The sequence below is a fragment of the Schistocerca serialis genome, chromosome 6, assembly GCF_023864345.2.
Source record: "Schistocerca serialis cubense isolate TAMUIC-IGC-003099 chromosome 6, iqSchSeri2.2, whole genome shotgun sequence".
NCBI classification, from domain to species: Eukaryota; Metazoa; Arthropoda; class Insecta; order Orthoptera; family Acrididae; genus Schistocerca; species Schistocerca serialis.
This window is the reverse complement of record NC_064643.1, coordinates 641,911,404-641,931,577: the sequence shown is the minus strand read 5'-3', so window position 1 is coordinate 641,931,577 and position 20,174 is coordinate 641,911,404. Positions and strand designations below refer to the sequence as shown.

Here is a 20,174-nt window from a genome sequence, read left to right as displayed (position 1 = left end):
TGGATGTTGAAAGTCCCACACGTCCACAGGTGTCGGCTTCAGAACATATCATTATAGTTACTTTTCTTCTAGTTTTGACCAATTCTGACTCTTGTAGGAATATGTGACATCTTAGATGTATTTCATACACACCAAAATACTTGACGATGCTGTGTCTAATATGTGAAATCGTGTTTTTTGTTTAAGTTGCGGTTTTAGTTTTGGTAACGAAACATGCATTTAAGACAATGCGAACTTAAAATCGGGCTCTCACCACACCCCTAAACTCGTATTCACATTTGTTGGCTTCGCCAACTCAGGACCAAATTTTTGCCTCCCAGCCTAACCCACACCATGGGTCACGCCACACCTAAGCCTGTCATTCCAACCAAGATTTCAAAAGGCAAGGTGCAGGATACACTAACACACGCTAGCGCTACTTTATAGATCTTGAGTGTTATGATTTCCTCCGACCATGTCTTCTTTCCGAAATGAAAGAGATATTTTTCTGCAGCCAGCACTGATTTAATAAATCCAAAAATTTGAGAGTTATCTGCTTACTTATCCAATTATGACCCTAAACAGGACATTCTGGTAAGAAAATGTTTCTACTAAGGACTCACAGTCTGAGTGCCACCATACCGCTTTGCCATCGCGCAATGGGGAAACTAGAGTGCCTCGTCCTTCTCTGTCCTCGCCGAGTAGGCAGATCCTTCTGTAAGGCCACCAAACCATCTGCCGCAGTACACTCGTGGTAACCTGCAGTTCATTTCCTCACAACAGCGATACTCGCCTGCCTCGGTTGAAGTGCTAGTTAAAACAGTGCGGGCAGAAGAGGTCGGCAGCGTAACAAAGCGTCACCAAAAATAAAATAAATATAAACTAAACAGTTACTGCTGCTTTCACAGTGGGCTTCTTACCTCAGTCAAAGAGAAACCGATTCGTGCAGATGCAGTAGTCGCCACGGTCTTACGTCGAGACTACGGAAAATTTCTTTCTACGTGTGTCGTTCTTCCGGCTGCGCACACATCAGAGCGCAAAGAAACGCTCTGTGACCAAATTCAAGAGCTGCTACTTTGCGCCTTCTGGATACTGAAAGCATTTGTGTTTGTTCAGTGAGCATCTCTACTTTACAGATTTCGAAAAAAAAAGAACTGTTATCCTCTCGACCAACTTGTCTACAGTATCAATCTGTCAGATTCATAAGACACTTGTTGTATGAAAAATAATTTCTCATTTATATTTACTTCTGCATGTGTAACTTTTCTTGATGACTGCTGCAAGACCTGTTGTGCTGACGTTCTTTCGATGTCACTTCTGTCGTTTAGTTTTACTATTGGTACGGCGCGCTGCTAAATGTTTCATTGTCACTCTCTAGTCACATTATGATACAGCATAAGCATGGATACTGGCAGCACCCGTGTTACAAGGAGAAAATCGCGATTCATCTCCGCAGCGTTTCACTGGACAACACGTTCCGCGGATAGCTGTAAACTGTTTGCTGGTGTCATGTGCTCATTCTTCGTCGATTGTACATTAAATAACATGAAGAAACTAGATTCGTACAGAAGAATGTTTACCGGGCTGTAAAACGTGAGGCCAAATAAAGTAAAATAAACAGTCCTATTTGATTTCCTGTCGTATGGAGTCGTATCACGCTTTCAAGTCTGTAAAATTATGCATTCTGTGTGGATCATAAATTAATGGAATATTTCGACAAATACAAGTGGTATCTGTCTCACTCGTTTCAGCACTTATTACAGAAGTTACCATCCAGTATCGTCCGCCTCCTCAGCTAAGTCGCGAGCGCATCTGACTGCCATGAAGCGGGCCAGTATTCGATTCCGGACCGGGTTGGGAATTTTCCCCGCTAGGTTTATTTCATCATCATCGTCATCATAATCGACACACACGTAGACCAGTGTAGCATCAGTTCAAAAGACTTACTTACAACTTGGCACCCGAACTTCTCCTGCTGGGGACGCCTGGAGATCAGTTTTCTCCAATATATTTCAGTATTTAATGTCCCGCCAAGGTCAAGGTCGTTACAGACAGAGATCAAACTAAGCAGGGCACGAAGAGCACAATCAAGTGGAACTGGCCTTTTGGAAGGACTCATCTTGAAATTCTCGCTAAGACGCTGGAAAGCCCATCCCATTCTTATTACTAACCGAAAGACTTAAATAGTGGGCTCTTCATGAGAAACGCAGAAGCTCTGTGTGAAAAATCAGAAGGTAAGCATACAAGACCCATTTTTTAAGGATATGAGACCCAGTGAATAAACCAATACTTCGCCTTTAATGGTGTACCCATGTCATTAGTACACGTATCCACCGACTGCATATGAAATGGTAAATGGGGAAGTGTGTTCCATTTTCGTCTGACAGTCTTTTGAAAAAAATCTCTTCGGTTCGAGTCCCGGTCCGGCACGCAGAATTATTCTCCCAGGGGATTTCTAAACTTCGCACACTCATGTAGAGAGTGAAGGATTCATTCTGGAATCACAACTATTCGGTTCTGCAGTTGCTGTAAAATTTAGCTTCCTCTCGAAATTCATTCTGAGTCTTAAACTAAACTAAACTCCGTCCGAATATGCCACGAAAGCCCAACGGTACCGACTGGCCGCCGTGTCATCCTCAGCCCACAGGCGTCACTGGATGCCGATATGGACGGGCATGTGGTCAGCTCTCCCGGTCGTATGTCAGTTTACTTCTCAGTTTTGCCTCGCAAGGGATGAGTGCACCCCGCTTGCCAACAGCGCTGGGCACACCGGATGGTCACCCATCCAAGTTCTTGCCCAGCCCAACAGCGCTTAACTTCGGTGATCTGACGCGAACCGGTGTTACCACTGCGGCAAGGCTGTTGGCTTTTGGTTCTTGGGGTTCCCGTGATTATTTGATTACTTTGAAACCAAGTAAAAGTCTGGAAAAGCTAAGTGTTCCACACAAAGAATGGCGATTAAGGGCAACATAAAAAGATGCGAAAATCGGAAGGGAAAGATGGCGGGTCTCTTGCGCAGCTTAATGGAAAACAAACAGCAGAAATGTTTTGAGCAGTAGACAGAATGGATGTTGACATGTATAGAATCAGTTGCGTTCTACTTTAAATGCGACTACCGTTAACAATATACGCTTAATAAATAAACAAATCTGGAAAGGCCTACTCTTTCGCTTCGTCTAACGGTTCGCCCAGAACTTTCCCGGCTGTGTTGTAAACAGCTCGTTCACTCACAATGTTGTCACCGATGTTGATGGAAATTGTTACAGTGCAATGGTACACAAGTTGGGACAGAAAATCAGTCGTGCACTAACAGCCCTGACAAATGTTTTTCAGTCCCGTGATTTTTATGCTTTGGTAGAAGGTCATTTAATACCTTTTAAAGATGTAGTTCAGGAGAACAGGAGTAAAAAAATGGCAATGAATGTAAGTATACATTGTTTACTAAACAGTCGTCTGTAATCTAACACTATATGCATATATTATATACGTATGTAAACTTCGCAAGTTTACCCTAAGCGAATAATGAGAAAAAAATAAACACAGGTTTAACTGACTGCCGATTAGTGATTTATAGTCCGTCCCGTTTGAGCAGTGGGAACTCGTAGCTGAACTCACGGAGGTACCTGTCCATCCGAAGGCAACGATAAATTACCGGCTTTGAAGACTGGGCGCTTGCCGCGGCCGTGGTGGCTGCAGGGTTGCGCAATCGCAGGCGCCGAGGGCTGCGCCTGCCCTCGGCGCGGCTTCCGGCTCTGTGAGGACGTTTCCAGTAGATTGCAGGGACCCCAGCAGCCGCTCATCGCTGCCACTGTAGGTCAGTAGATGCCAGCGTAGGCCGTGCGCGCTGTTACTTCTGATGCGCTTAGTGTCATACGCTCGGTCGTTATCGTGCTGAAACATACTGTCGACTTCAAAGCTGTTACATATGAGTGTCACATCACCATGACGCGCGGCGCTGAGCTTCATTTCTCTGCACAATTTCCATTACATTACAAATACTTGGTTCGGTGAGATTGGACTTTCCTAGTCGTCGTTGTTATTGTTGGTTTTTTGGTCTTAAGTCCAATGAATGGTTGCATAGTGATCGCCATGTTCTCCATCTCCGAATACCTGCTACAACCTACATCCATTTGAAACTGCTTACTGTGTTCGTGCCTAGGTCTCCCTCTACAATTTATACCCACCCCCAACCCCCATACATCTCTCTGTAACCAAACAGACTATTCCTTGGCGCCGCAAGGTCTGTCGTATCAACTGACCCTTTCATGTAGTTAATTATTCCACGGCTCAATACCTCCTACTTATTCTATCTATCCATTTAATCTCCAGCAATCTTCCCCACCACATTTCAAAATCTTTATTCTCTTCGTATCTATTTTGCTTACTGTCAACATTTCATTTTCTCATAATCTACACTACAAGCAAACACTCGCAGAAAAGAGTTCATAAACCTTAAATTTACATCAGAGGTTAACAAATTTCTCCTTTTCGGAAACGCCTTTCTTCCTATTTTAAGTCTGCACTTTGTTCCCTCTCTACTTCAGCCATCGTCTGTTACATTCCTAATCAGACAGCAAACCTGTTCTACAGTAATATTTCCTAATGTAGTGCCCAGCGTAATCTTTTTCATCTTTAGTTGGGATTGATCTAACGATTTATTTTGAAGAAAATACTCATTGCATTCTGCCGATCTTCCTTGTCATTGGCCGTCTCGGACTAAAATACAATGTCGTCAGAAAACCTTAATTCTTTTATTTATTCGTTGATAAATTCGATCCCCTTTCTAATTTTCTCTTCGGTTTACTTTGTTGCTTCCTTATGGATGGAGCTATTTCACGTCCTTTGTCTCTTGTAACTGTCGCCTGGTTTCCGTGAAAGCTTACACTCTCTATATTTTGTCCTTGCCAGCACTAGAATTTAGAAGAACCTATTCCTGTCAAACATTGTCCCAAGGATTCTCCAAATCTACAGATGCCATAAATGTAGGTTTTGCCTTTCTGCTGTCTGTTTTCTAGGTCGAAGGGTCAGTATCACTTCTCGTATTCCTGCCTTCCTCCGAGGTGAACTATTGCCAATTTAACGATTCTTCTGTAAAGATATCGGCTTAATTTTTTACAGTCATAACTTACGTCCTTATTGCGTCGTAAAAAATGTAAAATGTCTAATAGCGTTTTAGGTAACATATATCCTCTCAATTCAAGGAAAATTTGTTTTCCTCGGGTCTACCATTGAGGTTAAGAAACATACAGTATACATATATTCTCGCTTTCGGACGCCACAGCGCGATCCCTTGCATACTAACAGTATAAAAATATCTCTAACAAAATTGCGTCCTGCATATATTTTCGGTTAAAAATGGACGTCAAATGAAGGGAATGTTTAGCAACAATAATAACAAGGAGACAAATATTTACGTTACAGACTGTGTAGCTGGGCTCCCCAGTTAGTTAAGTGGATAAGGCTTTGAACTAGAATACTCGATTTCAACAACTCGATTTCGGGGCTAAGTGCACTTTGTTTTATTTTAGATTGTGTAACACTGCAACGGCCCATGGTGCAAACATTGTGATGTAGACGTTAGCGTCGCAGCCCGGCGTGCTGCGTGTCGCCCGTTTAAACCCGATAACAGCAATTGTTTAGCATTTATCATTTCTGAGAGGTTTCTGGAATATCTTATGTTTATAATGTTTGTATAAATGCCGGTATTCTGGAATATTCGTTCAGAAGGTCAGTTGTGTCCTGGCTGCACGTTGATGTTCGTGGTTGCGGGTCTATGTAATGCACCTCACCGACGACCTTTGACGCTGATCCTGACTACGACGTGACAGTGTGATACCTTGCGTCTTAGTCGTTCTTGCACAAAACGCGTGCAATTCAAACATATATCAGTGCCATATGTGATATCGGATTTATAGCCATTTGCAGATGCATGTTGGAACTTTACCTTACATGTGACCTCACTATGTGACACGTCAAGGCCTAAATACAGCGGCTATGAATGTGTGAAACAAATGAACAGTACTTACAGTCAAATAGCTGAAAATTCTTTCCTTTTTTTTAAAAAAATGAGGAAGCTTACGTTTTGTTTGAACCGTCATTTACGATTTGTGATCAGTCTCTCTTAGCAGCATCAAACTAGAATGACCTATCAACCGATGACATTATGAACTTGCATGGAAAAACCAAATTTGATACTGATATTTCTGTGTGAAGTATGGATACAACAAGAGTCTGTACTCGGATCAGTACGCATTTGCTATCATTTCATCTGGGTGAAAGCACAATTGCAATAATCTAAATCGTTTAGCAAATATCTTTGGTTATTAGTTATTTATTAATTCCAGCCAGAAAAAAACTAAACTAAACAAAACTCCGCACGAACAAGCCATGAAGACGCAAAGATACTGACCAGCCACCGCGTCTTCCTCAGTCCGCAGGCGTCACTGGACGAGCATACGGAGCGGCACGTGGTCAGCACACCGCTCTCCCTACCGTATGTCAGTTTCCGAGACCGGAGCTGCTACTTCTCACTCAAGTAGCTCCTCAGTTCGCCTCACAAGGGCTGAGTGCATCCCGCTTGCCAACAGCGCTCGGCAGACCGAATGGTCACACTTCCAAGTGAGAGCCTTGCCAGACAGCGGTTAACTTCGGTGATCAGACGGGAACCGTCATTACCACTGTGGCAAGGTCGTTAACCAGAAAAATAATCCAGTACATGATAATTACCATTAGAAGCAAATAAAATAAATAATTATCAAGCTACACTACTGTTGATTGATATCTTGCAACTTCAGTTGCGTTCCGAGTTGCAAGTAGATCTCCTCTGCAAGATGCTCCTCAGTGACAGCTGGTGATATCCACAGTTAAGTGTCGCTTATAGAGATTACTCCAGGATCTCCCAACTCCAGAACTACGGTGGATGTGTAGTCTCCACAAGATCCCGCTCCGTCCGTGTACAGGTGGGAGCGTTTCCGAAGGAAGACAGCAGGTCTCAGGTCGAGAAACCCACAACTGTTTCCATGTTGTAGCTGCTGTTGCCAGACGGATGTGGTCTAGAGGAATCTTTTTCCGGACCTCAATCTTGGGGTTGCTGGAACGTGCCCATGTAATGGATGGTTTTCCTTATGAACATGCTGATCCATAGTTTCCTTCACCAATCGTCTCCTGGTCTCTAGTACATGTCTTGATTGCGATGATGCGGAAAAACTGATGTTCAGGCTTACACTCGAGAAATGACCTTGTGATCGCCCCCCCCCCCCCCCCCCCCTGCATCGCTCTCCGATGAAAGAGCTGTTCAAAGGAAATTCGTTGCTGAGCCACAGCTAGGTCATGTTCAATTGGGATTTACTCGTCTCATCTGACTTTCAATCGATGAAGACTCGATCGAGAGTTGTCGATCGTTTCTGGGATCCAAAGTGGCTCGTGTCGTAACACCGTTGCGACTCACCGGTGAGTTTCATCTCGACCAGTGTAAAATCCCCGAGTCACGTCTTCCCTACGACCACTCCGCAGCCAACAGGGTTCTGCACTCCGACGAGGAGTCTGCTCCTTGATGAACCCGTTCGCCGTGATTTAACGAGGGTCCCGCAGGTCGCAGTTTTAATGCCGTTAGACAGACAGCGATTGCAGAAACGCAGAACGTCGTGGCGAGAGGAGCGAAATGAAATGATGTTTGTAGGGTTAACGAGATGCACTACACGGCTAAATGACGCTACACGCCGGTAGTGCCGGTGTTTGTTAGTATAAGCTCTGCTGGACTGCAGTTAAACCGAGTTAATGAGGATAACCTTCAGAGCACAAGAAAAGAAAAAACTGGTTTCCGTATTTTACGTTCCTCTTGCGAGCAGTGGAGTCACGAAGCTTGTCTGGAACAGGCCATGAACGGAATTTTTTAAACGCGTTTTCATCTATTAAGGCAACGAAAAGAAAGCGAACGGAACTGGTGGTATTTAGTTAAAGCATTTAAATTATTAGCATTTGTTCCCTTTGTCTATTTGCCATTGGAAAAAGGTTAATGGGACATATTTTATCGGCCACCTGTTGCCTATGGAATTTGAATAGCGTCGAAATTCGTTGTTGTAGCGAGAGAATAATATGAAAGTTATCAATCTGGTAAATTGATGGAGATGGAGGGAGAGTGGAGAGAGAGAGAGAGAGAGAGAGAGAGAGAGAGAGAGAGAGAAACAGAGAGAGAGAGAGAGAGAGAGAGAGAGAGAGAGGAAAGAGAGAGAGAGAGAGAAGTTGATTGTGTGTTTCCATTTTGTAAGGTTTCAATGTCGGCGTGCTTTGAGCTATTTTTTTTTTTTTTTTACGTTAAGTGACTTGTCACCTTTCATTGCTTGGCCACAGAATCAGTTAATTCGGTAGCCTGAAGAGAGTTTTCAGTACGATGGCTGGCGCCATAGGCTAAGGCATGCATATTTGCACCGACGCGAGCGAGAGAAATAACCTGGAAATGCCTGTGCACTATTTGGCCGCATCCCAGACTGGATTTGTGTAGCGACGCGTGAATAATAGCACCAATGTTAATTTGTTTCATTACTGAGTCATGCCCCATACCTGTAGTTATACAGACCGTTAGAGATGGGCTGTGACTATAAATGGCCTGCGTTTTGATATTCAGTTGCGTAAATTCGTTATTCGTTCGACTAAACATCCACTTTGAACACATTTGTGTGTGTTGGACCACGCTGTCGCACCAGTTATGAATTGTGTACATTCTGAAAAGAGCGCACATCAAATATGAAAGACCGACTTCCGCCATTTCGTTATTATTACGGCTGATATTTCCATATTTTTGGGTAGAAATCAGATTCACGTACAGTATTTTCCTAGGCTTCGGTAAACATCGGTGGACAACGTCAGTCAAGACACGAGGTATGTGCACTTTAAGAAAACTGCTTCAGACAGGTCTCGTTTCTGCACAGAAGGGAGACACCTAGCGGTGGAGTGTGGAAATTGAGGGGGTAGTTGGTCTATCGAAGAATGACTCGGGGATCTATAGGAAGAAAACGGTCATTACAGTGATGTCATGACAGACAAATCGCTGCACATTATTTGGTCGCAGTTCATTCTTGTGGTGTGACGTCATCTTGCACGTACTCAGAAAACTGTGTGAACATCATCTACTGGCGTAAATGATAATTTTATAACTACTACGTTCCATATCCTTTTAGTCGAAGAAAGAATAAAGTTTCATGCCTCTTCTACTATAAGTTCACCGTCTGACAAGAAATTGGCAATTTAGAAAGACCACTGAATACATGAGTGTAGGCAGTCGGGCGAAATCTTGATCCAAGCCACTTCTGTTTGCTGGTCCAGAGCCTTAACCACTCCAACTTGGCCGGCAGGAAACTGTCAGCTAGATATTGGCCGTACGGAACGAGAGAATCCATATCTGTGTTTGTCAATTAAATAAAGTTAAAATTTGCCTTGTTACACTTCACCCTCCTGTGTAAGAAATCTAGAAAAGCCCATATGGCAGTTTGATAAAATATCTATCTTTATTTCTGTAAAAGAGCATGGTAGTGTTACATATGTCATAAGAAAAATTGTTACCTGGAATGGAATCGATATACATTTTTGTGGATCGTTTGAGAACCTGTGTGTCCCACACTCGTAATCCATCAAGATACTTATAACAATTACAAGCTGTGCCAACCATTACTAGTATAAAATCCCAACCCGGATACCACAGAAGTCGAATTAAGAATGTGGAGAGGAATTACTCACTGTCTATCGGTCACCCTGTACGAGCACAGGACTTTTTCACCAAGTCATACATCCTGTTCCAAACAAACCAATCGGCACTCGCGGGGCCTGCATCCATGTCAGCACGACTTGGAAAATTAACGCCAAAAACATCAAACACGGAAAATTTGAATTAACACATAAAAATGATGTGAAAACGTATGAGTGTAGGAGGTGACGTGGTTTGGAATAAAGTACACATAAAGTGTCATATCATTTCGTAGTTTATGTACCGTACAGAGGTTAATTAAATAATTCAATAGCATTCTGTGAGGTTTGTACCAAATGTCAGATTAATAATTCGGCCTATGAGTCAAATCATGTTAAAATATACTCAGTAACTGGATACCCCTACCCCCATGAACCATGGACCTTGCGGTTGGTGGGGAGGCTTGCATGCCTCAGCGATACAGATGGCCGTACCGTAGGTGCAACCACAACGGAGGGGTATCTGTTGAGAGGCCAGACAAACGTGTGGGTCCTGAAGAGGGGCAGCAGCCTTTTCAGTAGTTACAGGGGCAACAGTCTCGAAGATTGACTGATCTGGCCTTGCAACACTAACCAAAACGGCCTTGCTGTTCCGGTACTGCGAACGGCTGAAGGCAAGGGGAAACTACAACCGTAATTTTTCCCGAGGGCATGCAGCTTTACTGTATGGTTAAATGATGATGGCATCCTCTTGGGTAAAATATTCCGGGGGTAAAATAGTCCCCCATTCGGATCTCCGGGCGGGGACTACTCAAGAGGACGTCGTTATCAGCAGAAAGAAAACTGACGTTCTACGGATCGGAGCGTGGAATGTCAGATCCTTTAATCGGGCAGGTAGGTTAGAAAATTTAAAAAGGGAAATGGATAGGTTAAAGTTAGATATAGTGGGAATTAGTGAAGTTCGGTGTCAGGAGGAACAAGACTTTTGGCCAGGTGAATACAGAGTTATAAACACAAAATCCAATAGGGGTAATGCAGGAGTGGGTTTAATAATGAATAAAAAAATAGGAGTGCGGGTAAGCTACCACCAACAGCATAGTGAACGCATTATTGTGGCCAAGATAGGCACGAAGCCCATGCCTACTACAGTAGTACAAGTTTATATGCCAACTAGCTCTGCAGATGATGAGAGAAATTGATGAAATGTATGATGAGATAAAAGAAATTATTCAGCTAGTGAAGGGAGACGAAAATTTAATAGTCATGGGTGACTGGAATTCGAGAGTAGGAAAAGGGAGAGAAGGAAACATAGTGAGTAAATATGGATTGGGGGAGAGAAATGAAAGAGGAAGCCGTCTGGTAAAAGTTTGCACAGGGCATAAGTTAATCATAGCTAACACTTTGTTCAAGAATCATAGAAGAAGTTTGTATACATGGAAGAATACTGGTGATACTAGAAGGTATCCGATAGATTATATAATGGTAAGACAGAGATTTAGGAACCAGGTCATTGGCAGATGTGGACTCTGACCACAATCTATTGGTTATGAACTGTAGATTAAAACTGAAGAAACTGCAAAAAGGTGGGAATTTAAGGAGGTGGGACGTGGATAAACTGAAAGAACCAGAGGTTGTACAGACTTTCAGGGAGAGCATAAGGGAACGATTGACAGGAATGGGGGAAAGAAGTACAGTAGAAGAAGAAGGGTAGCTCTGAGGGATGAAGTAGTGAAGGCAGCAGAAGATCAAGTAGGTTAAAAGACGAGGGCTAGTAGAAATCCTTGGGTAACAGAAGAAATATTGAATTTAATTGATGAAAGGAGAAAATATAAAAACGCAGTAAATGAAGCAGGGAAAAAGGAATACAAACTTCTCAAAAATGAGATCGACAGGAAGTGCAAAATGGCTAAGCAGGGATGGCAAGAGGGCAAATGTAAGGATATAGAGGCTTATCTCACTAGGGGTAAGATAGATAATGCCTACAGGAAAATTAAAGAGACCTTTGGAGAAAAGAGAGCCACTTGTATGAATATCAAGAGCTCAGATGGAAACCCAGTTCTAAGCAAAGAAGGGAAAGCAGAAAGGTGGAAGGAGTATATAGGGGGTCTATACAAGGGCGATGTACTTGAGCACAATATTATGGAAACGGAGGAAGATGTAGATGAAGATGAAATGGGAGATACAATACTGCGTGAAGAGTTTGACAGAGCACTGAAAGACCTGAGTCGAAACAAAGCCCGGGAGTAGACAACATTCCATTAGAACTACTGACGGCCTTGGGAGAGCCAGTCCTGACAAAACTCTACCATCTGGTGAGCAAGATGTATGAGACAGACGAAATATCCTCAGACTTCAAGAAGAATATAACAATTCCAATCCCAAAGAAAGCAGGTGTTGACAGATGTGAAAATTACCGAACTATCAGTTTAATAAGTCACAGATGCAAAATACTAACACGAATTCTTTACAGACGAATGGAGACACTAGTAGAAGCCGACCTCGGCGAAGATCAGTTTGGATTCCGCAGAAATGTTGGAACACATGAGGCAATAGTGACCCTACGACTTATCTTAGAAAATAGATTAAGGGAAGGCAAACCTACATTTCTAGCATTTGTAGACTTGGAGAAAGCTTTTGACAATGTTGACTGGAATACTCTCTTTCAAATTTAAAGGTGGCAAGGGTAAAATACAGGGAGCGAAAGGCTATTTACAATATGTACAGAAACCAGATAGCAGTTATAAGAGTCGAGGGGCATGAAAGGGAAGCAGCGGTTCGGAAGGGAGCGAGACAGGGTTGTAGCCTCTCCCCGATGTTATTGAATCTGTATATTGAGCAAGCAGTAAAGAAAACAAAAGAAAAATTCGGAGTAGGTATTAAAGTCCATGGAGAAGAAAAAAAACTTTGAGGTTCGCCGATGACATTGTAATTCTGTCAGAGACATCAAAGGACTTGGAAGAGCTGTTGAACGGAATGGACAGTGGCTTGAAAGGAGTATAGAAAATGAACATCAACAAAAGCAAAACGAGGATAATGTAATGTAGTCGAATTAAGTCGGGCGATGCTGAGGAATTAGATTAGGAAATGAGACACTTAAAGTAGTAAAGGAGTTTTGTTATTTGGGGAGCAAAATAATTGATGATGGTCGAAGTAGAGAGGATAGAAAATGTAGACTGGCAATGGCAAGGAAAGCGTTTCTGAAGAAGAGAAATTTGTTAATATCTAGTATAGATTTAAGTGTCAGGTACTCGTTACTGAAAGTATTTGTATGCAGTATACCCATGTATGGAAGTGAAACATGGACGATAAATAGTTTAGACAAGAAGAGAATAGAAGATTTCGAAATGTGGTGCTGCAGAAGAATTCTGAAGATTAGATGGGCAGATCACATAACTAATGAGGAGGTATTGAATAGAATTGGGGAGAAGAGGAGTTTGTGGCCCAACTTCACAAGAAGAAGGGACCGGTTGGTAGGACATGTTCTGAGGCATCAAGGGATCACAAATTTAGCACTGGAGGGCAGCGTGGAGGGTAAAAATCGTAGAGGGAGACCATGAGATGAGTACACTAAGCAGATTCAGGAGGATGTAGGTTGCAGTAAGTACTGGGAGATGAAGAAGCTTGCACAGGATAGAGTAGCATGGAGAGCTGCATCAAACCAGTCTCAGGACTAAAGACAACCACAACAGCAACAAGTGGTTACCAAGTTTAGATTAAGCTTTCAAGAACTGAGTCAAACTCAAAATATTCCAAAGTGCACCATCGAGTTTCAGTTAATAAATAAGCTAATCACGGTTAATCTGATATGCGGCTTTGATCATACATTTCAAAGTACAATGGCACTATTATTTAAATATAACTGAAATTAATTGTGCTATCGATTATTTACTGTTGGATACTTTCATATCGGTATATTGTTCACAAAAGAATGTTATTATTAAGATTTGAAGAACGGGTTTAGGCATAAAAGCTTTTCAACACATGTCTTCAATGTGTCAAACAAATACTGCGTGTTTTTTTGTTTTTTTTTTGTTTTTGTTTTTTTAACCCGGTACGTCCATTAGGGACTACTTGTTACCAAATTACACATTTCTGCATTCATTGCGTCCGTACTGTATTGAAATATAGTGTACTTAGTCTCCAGACTAGAACCAGACGCACATTCCAATACCGCCTTTTTTTTTTAATTTCTCAGTTAGTGTTGTGACAGTTGGTTCAGTCCATCATTATTTGGAACTTATGTTTAAAAATACCACTTTTACTGCATGTCTTCCTTATCGCTAACGTCAGTTTCACACCCGTTTTTTCATCCGTAAATATATAAGAACAAGATTCATTGACCACGTTTAAACCACAGCCTTCGCGGTATGTTTTATGGATCGCCTTCCTCAAGACAAAATGTTTGCACCGTATTGTTGATCAGTTTCTATTACTGCATTGATGTCTGACCTTTGTTCGATCTCAACAGTGTTTTAAAAATAGTTATGTTTTTACTTCATACAATTTAAGCGGCTATTCAGGTGTAATGATTGCGTCAGGCACAAAAAAGGAATCAAGCTTTGTCCTACATTTCCATTGTTGAATTTTGTCGATGTACAGGTATGTTTCTGTTACCTTGCGTGCTATGGTGATTATTATTCTTACGAAGACAACAACGAAAACGTTACCCATGTCTTTCATGAAGTTACGTAATGAATCCACTAAATAGTCATATACCATGGGTCACATGGCGTCTAGAAATACTTGCTTGTCTCAGATCTGATATGTTGCCATTAATGACAAATTCGCTTTAAGGTGGAAAGTGTTTAGCGACATTTGACACAGTCAAAACATATTTTCTTTATTGTGAGGTAGATTATTTAAGAGTTGTTTTCTTTCTTCTAATGACAGAAACTATGACTGTTTTTGAGATATTGTATAATACTACGAATATTTTGATTTATCGTTCACAAAATTAAGTATCATTTTAATTGTGTTGTTAATTCATTTGCTGGTTTCTTGTTTCTTTGTTTCTTCATACTTAACTGCATACTTACTGTTGAGCAAGGAGCACTGAAAGAAGGAAAGAGGTTGAACCGTCGAAATAACTGCTTAGATGAAAGTATTTCTTTGTTTCCATTTGCAAATCTAAGCCAACGATGGGATGGTTCCAGCAACAAGATATGTCTGATTCCTACCCCCAGATCTCTCTAAATGAGCAAGTACTCTTTTGATAGTTATCGTTTTCGCTGTCGGTTATCGATTCTAATTAAAATGCTCTCAAAGATAATGTCATTTTACAGCTCTCCAACCGTTCCGCCCTCTTAGACAATATACTTTGCCAATACATCGTAAATGTTTCAACGGTTTATAAGGCTGAACAGGACCAGGAATGTGGAAATGTCACTGAAATTTTCAAAATAACCTTTGTCTAGATCGAGAGTTTACAATACGGTATAATACGGTGCTAATGGTCGTCTTCAGAGCCAAAATAAATAGAAAAATATTGTTCATGAAAAACTGTAGGGAATCTGAAAAAAATTCAGCTTCACTAAAGTATTTCATGAACAATTTTTTTCTGTCTTTTTTAAATCAAAAGATGATTGCTAGCACAATCGAAACAGGTCTTATAATTTTATAAACTCGCAGTCTTGAATTTTGAAAGCCGATACTCCTCCCTTAGTTTACCTAAAACGCATAGTAATTATGACTGAGGTACTAATGCGTGAAAATAGCCAGTCTTGTATAGAATTTGGCTTTCAACATGTGTTAGAGCAAGACAAAATTATAACTAAGACCCTTAACAGACCTAATACAAACTATAAGTAAATATATGTCTCTTTTTGTAAAAATAGACCCGTGAAAAGCCGATATGATTGTTCTTTGTATGTCTAATACCTATCGGTAAGAATAATGAATCACTGAAATACAGTGCCTCGATGTATTCATGATTGCAGCGCGAAGCTAGAAGTTCTCTGCGATCTGTGACTTACCTTGACCGCCTGATTGTTTGCTGAAGGGAGTTTGTACAAGTATTAATTCTGCTGAAGGCAGGTCATTAGAATAAGTTGTGCTCGCACCTGCTACAACTGAGAACAGAGAGTAATCGAGCACAGGTAGACTGGAGCATGAAAATCCCTAAAGTTGTAGAGTCATTTCAGAAGGAACATAATTCGTGAGATACATTAAATGAACTTCAATTACTACTCCTTATATATACGAAGATTGATGGACAGTAGGCACAAAAGTTCCCAACTGGAACACGTGGAGTTACAATACAATACCACGTGTCTAAAAAGACCAGAAAATGTTTCTAATCGGTATAACACTATTTAGAGAATGAGAAAGTGGCGTTAAAGGCAATCTTCATCGACAGATGACTTATTGAATCACTGATGTTGATCCTAGCATATCGTGACAAAGATGAAAACAGAAGAAAAGATATAAGCTTGCACACAAGGATACACAATCGCAGCTGAGAGAAAGTAATGTAAAACGGAATTTCGTCAATGCAACGCAATCGTACAACGTTCACAGAAGAACTGCTTCGAACTGCAGTTTAGGGAGGCTTATCTTAGACCACTCACAAGACAAAATGTCTGAACTTCATAACATAATTAGTCTGCAGCATGATGTAAACAGTATCTCGCCGGCAGCGAGCATAGGTAGCAAACGTGAAAATGGCTGTAAACCATGTTGCACTGTTGAAACTCAGGGCCAACCCAACTGACCTGTCGACAATGCTCTGCATTCAAAGTATTACTGGCAGATATACTGCTGACTTTGCTAGCACACGAAAGCCTGGGCTACGTAGTCTTAGCGTCATCGAATGACTCACACTTCGCAGAGCGATACGTACTGTAAAGCAATTTCTAGCTGGCGGCTTTCAGTTTTAACGTGTGATTCTTTTTTCACGGCTTTTGCGGCTTTTATACAAGTATTTTCAAAATTAGCGGTAAAATACAGGCTCCCAGGTAGATGCTATTTTTCTTGACTTCCGGAAGGCGTTCGATACAGTTCCTCACTGTCGTCTGATAAACAAAGTAAGAGCCTACGGAATATCAGACCAGCTGTGTGGCTGGATTGAAGAGTTTTTAGCAAACAGAACACAGCATGTTGTTACCAATGGAGAGACGTCTACAGACGTTAAAGTAACCTCTGGCGTGCCACAGGGGAGTGTTATGGGACCATTGCTTTTCACAATATATATAAATGTCCTAGTAGATAGTGTCGGAAGTTCCATGCGGCTGTTCGCGGATGATGCTGTAGTGTCAGAGAAGTTGCAGCATTAGAAAATTGTAGCGAAATGCAGGAAGATCTGCAGCGGATAGGCACTTGGTGCAGGGAGTGGCAACTGTCCCTTAACATAGACAAATGTAATGTGTTGCGAATACATAGAAAGAAGGATCCTTTATTGTATGATTATATGATAGCGGAACAAACACTGGTAGCAGTTACTTCTGTAAAATATCTGGGAGTATGCGTGCGGAACGATTTGAAGTGGAATGATCATATAAAATTAATTGTTGGTAAGGCAGGTACCAGGTTGAGATTCATTGGGAGAGTGCTTAGAAAATGTAGTCCATCAACAAAGGAGGTGGCTTACAAAACACTCGTTCGACCTATACTTGAGTATTGCTCATCAGTGTGGGATCCGTACCAGATCGGTTTGACGGAGGAGATAGAGAAGATCCAAAGAAGAGCGGCGCGTTTCGTCACAGGATTATTTGGTAACCGTGATAGCGTTACGGAGATGTTTCATAAAGTCAAGTGGCAGACTCTGCAAGAGAGGCGCTCTGCATCGCGGTGTAGATTGCTCGCCAGGTTTCGAGGGGGTGCGTTTCTGGATGAGGTATCGAATATATTGCTTCCCCCTACTTATACCTCCCGAGGAGATCACGAATGCAAAATCAGAGAGATTAGAGCGCGTACGGAGGCTTTCAGACAGTCGTTCTTCCCGCGAACCATACGCGACTGGAACAGGAAAGGGAGGTAATGACAGTGGCACGTAAAGTGCCCTCCGCCACACACCGTTGGGTGGCTTGCGGAGTATAAATGTAGATGTAGATGTAGAAAATGTTTTAATACATGTGATATCTTGTCATTTTAATCTCTCGAAGGAGATATATAAACGACAGGTTTATAAATCACCCACACACTTTGGTGGACTTTATTTTTGTGTGAATGCGTTGTTTCAGTTTTATCTTGTAATTACATTTTAATGAAAATGTGTTGTATGTACTATAAGTAATATCTTGTAATGTCAAATGACTGATCCGTATATAGTAAATGACAGGTAGTAAAAGAAGCTTATGTAAAGTTATGTAGGATAATCAAGTGAGAAAACTATGTGAAACGTAAAGGTGTTCAGATAGAAAAGGAAAACGGGCAATGAGCGAGATGTCGGATTGCCAGAACCGCCCCTTTCAGGCCAGAGTCTAGCTTGTCAGTAAGATGATTAGCCTCGTACAACGACTTAGAGCAAATAGACCAGGGTGGTGTTAATTTCCATGTCCGTGGTTTCGCGAAACGACACGCAAGGCATAGCATGTTCCCAAAGGTTGGACTAAAGACCTGGTTAAAAGCTCTAAGAGTGAGACATGTCTGAAGAAGGACTAGATGGACCCAGCAGAGCAAAGCAGCACTTACTAAACTACACGAGGCTGGAAAAAGAGCAAGCACCTGTCACAATCGATGTATGAATCCAGAATTTCGCCTCACCGTCCGCGGAAGAATGAAGAGTTGGCAGAAGTGTCTCTCCGAAGAGCTCGCAAAAGACTGAGCACAAAATCTCTTTCTTTCGACTCCTGGCGCTCCCACTGAAGAAGCGAGTGCGCCAAAACTATTATCCGCCGATCAAAACGCATGGCTGGTTGTCATCTTATCAAATAGAGACAATTGTCTCTTCTGGCGCGCACGAGAGATCAGCGCACCCAAACTGCCATTGGCCACTCAAGGCCCGCCACTAGTGGTCGTCCGGTGTAGTGAAAATTTTGACTTGCCGACCAGGCCAACGAAAATACAAAAAGAGAGTGCTTTAAAATTTCGGTATGTGCATCGGCTATGGGTGGGAGCAAGTTGTCTCCGTGCCATCGCGTGGGAGCGCACACATGACACCTAACGTCAAGGTAAGGCCCGAACATTCGTACCTAAATGCGTGCGCGGAGTACCGCATTTCGAGGTCATTTCTGCCCTGAAGTTCTGACGCGTAGGCAACAAAAGAGAGATACTGTGTCACCTCTCCATGGCGTAGACCGCATTCCAGGACACCCACTCTCCAGGGGATAAACATATGACATGCGAACCATATCGTCACTACATGAAGCAGCTTCTGTTACATTAGTGAAGTCAATGTTGCTCCGAAATTTCCATATTAAGAGGTATAATAAACCACACAGAAAATGGCAGAACGAAGGTACTATCTACTTGTTAGATCGCAGTTATTCCTGCTGTAACTGAATACACTTGTTGTTAAATAGAATTATTGACGTAATTAACCTTAAAAGACGACCAGAATTGATCTACTTACACATGTCAACCATATAGGTGGCTGATGAGTTTCAATGATTTTACGTGTACTATTACGTGCTTAGGTAAGTAAACTATTATTAGTGACCGTATAGAGCAGCCAGTATTTCCCTTGTGTTGTCAATTGTGCCAATGGGAAACATGTGCCACAGTGATGATATATAAACATTGCTAACCCAAAACTCTTGGAAATACTGCAATACAACCATCTCAAACTCACCGTCATTAAAGGCTCTATGGGAAAAATATGAACATTGATGACCCAAAAGTCTTCAAAATACTGCAGTACAGCCATCTTAAATTCATTGTTATTAATGGCTCCCTGGGAAAAATTATATATCAATTAAAGAAAAGATTTTAAGTTACTGCAAAAATTACTTCAGAGCTGAATGTTGTGAACTTAGATGCGAGTATGTGAAATTGATGAGAGGTATATTGACATCTGAGACACAATTACCTTCATTTAGCTAATGAGAAATTCACATAAAACTTTGCTGGTAATACGAATATGCAGTCTAAATCATAAATATCAAAGAACTTGTACAAATGAGTAACGAAGTGACAGTACAAATTACTTGTTGGCAGCTGTTGACAGCCATTGGGTGGTAGCAAAAGAAACAAAGAGCAGAGTAAAGATTTATTCGAGTATTTTAGAGTAGAGTAAAGATTTATTCGAGTGTTTTAGAGCAGAGTAAAGATTTATGCGAGTATTTTAGTAAACTAAATATAGCTTGCAAACATACTCTTTTAATTGATCGAAATTCTAATACTATAGTTGGTGTTTATTACCAGAATTAAGTTACGACACTGAGTGTAGAATTACAGGTGAAAATAATGCAAGAATTCTCGGTTTCTCGGCAATGAATGGAGAGATGCATGTCAAAATTACTAGGAGAGCCAAGTAAAATAGCTGCTACCAAATCTTTCTCATAACCATAGTGAAAATGTAATGGAATGTGGAGGGGGAGAGTGGGAGTTGGGATGGGACGATACAAACAGGCAAATGGCTG

The 20,174-nt window shown here is 41.6% G+C and overlaps 1 pseudogene; it reads right to left on the bottom strand.

Annotated features, from left to right (window-relative positions):
• Positions 1 to 2,728: 2,728 nt before the first annotated feature.
• Positions 2,729 to 2,846, bottom strand: LOC126485262 (5S ribosomal RNA; annotated as a pseudogene).
• Between the last annotated feature and the right edge of the window lie 17,328 nt (positions 2,847 to 20,174).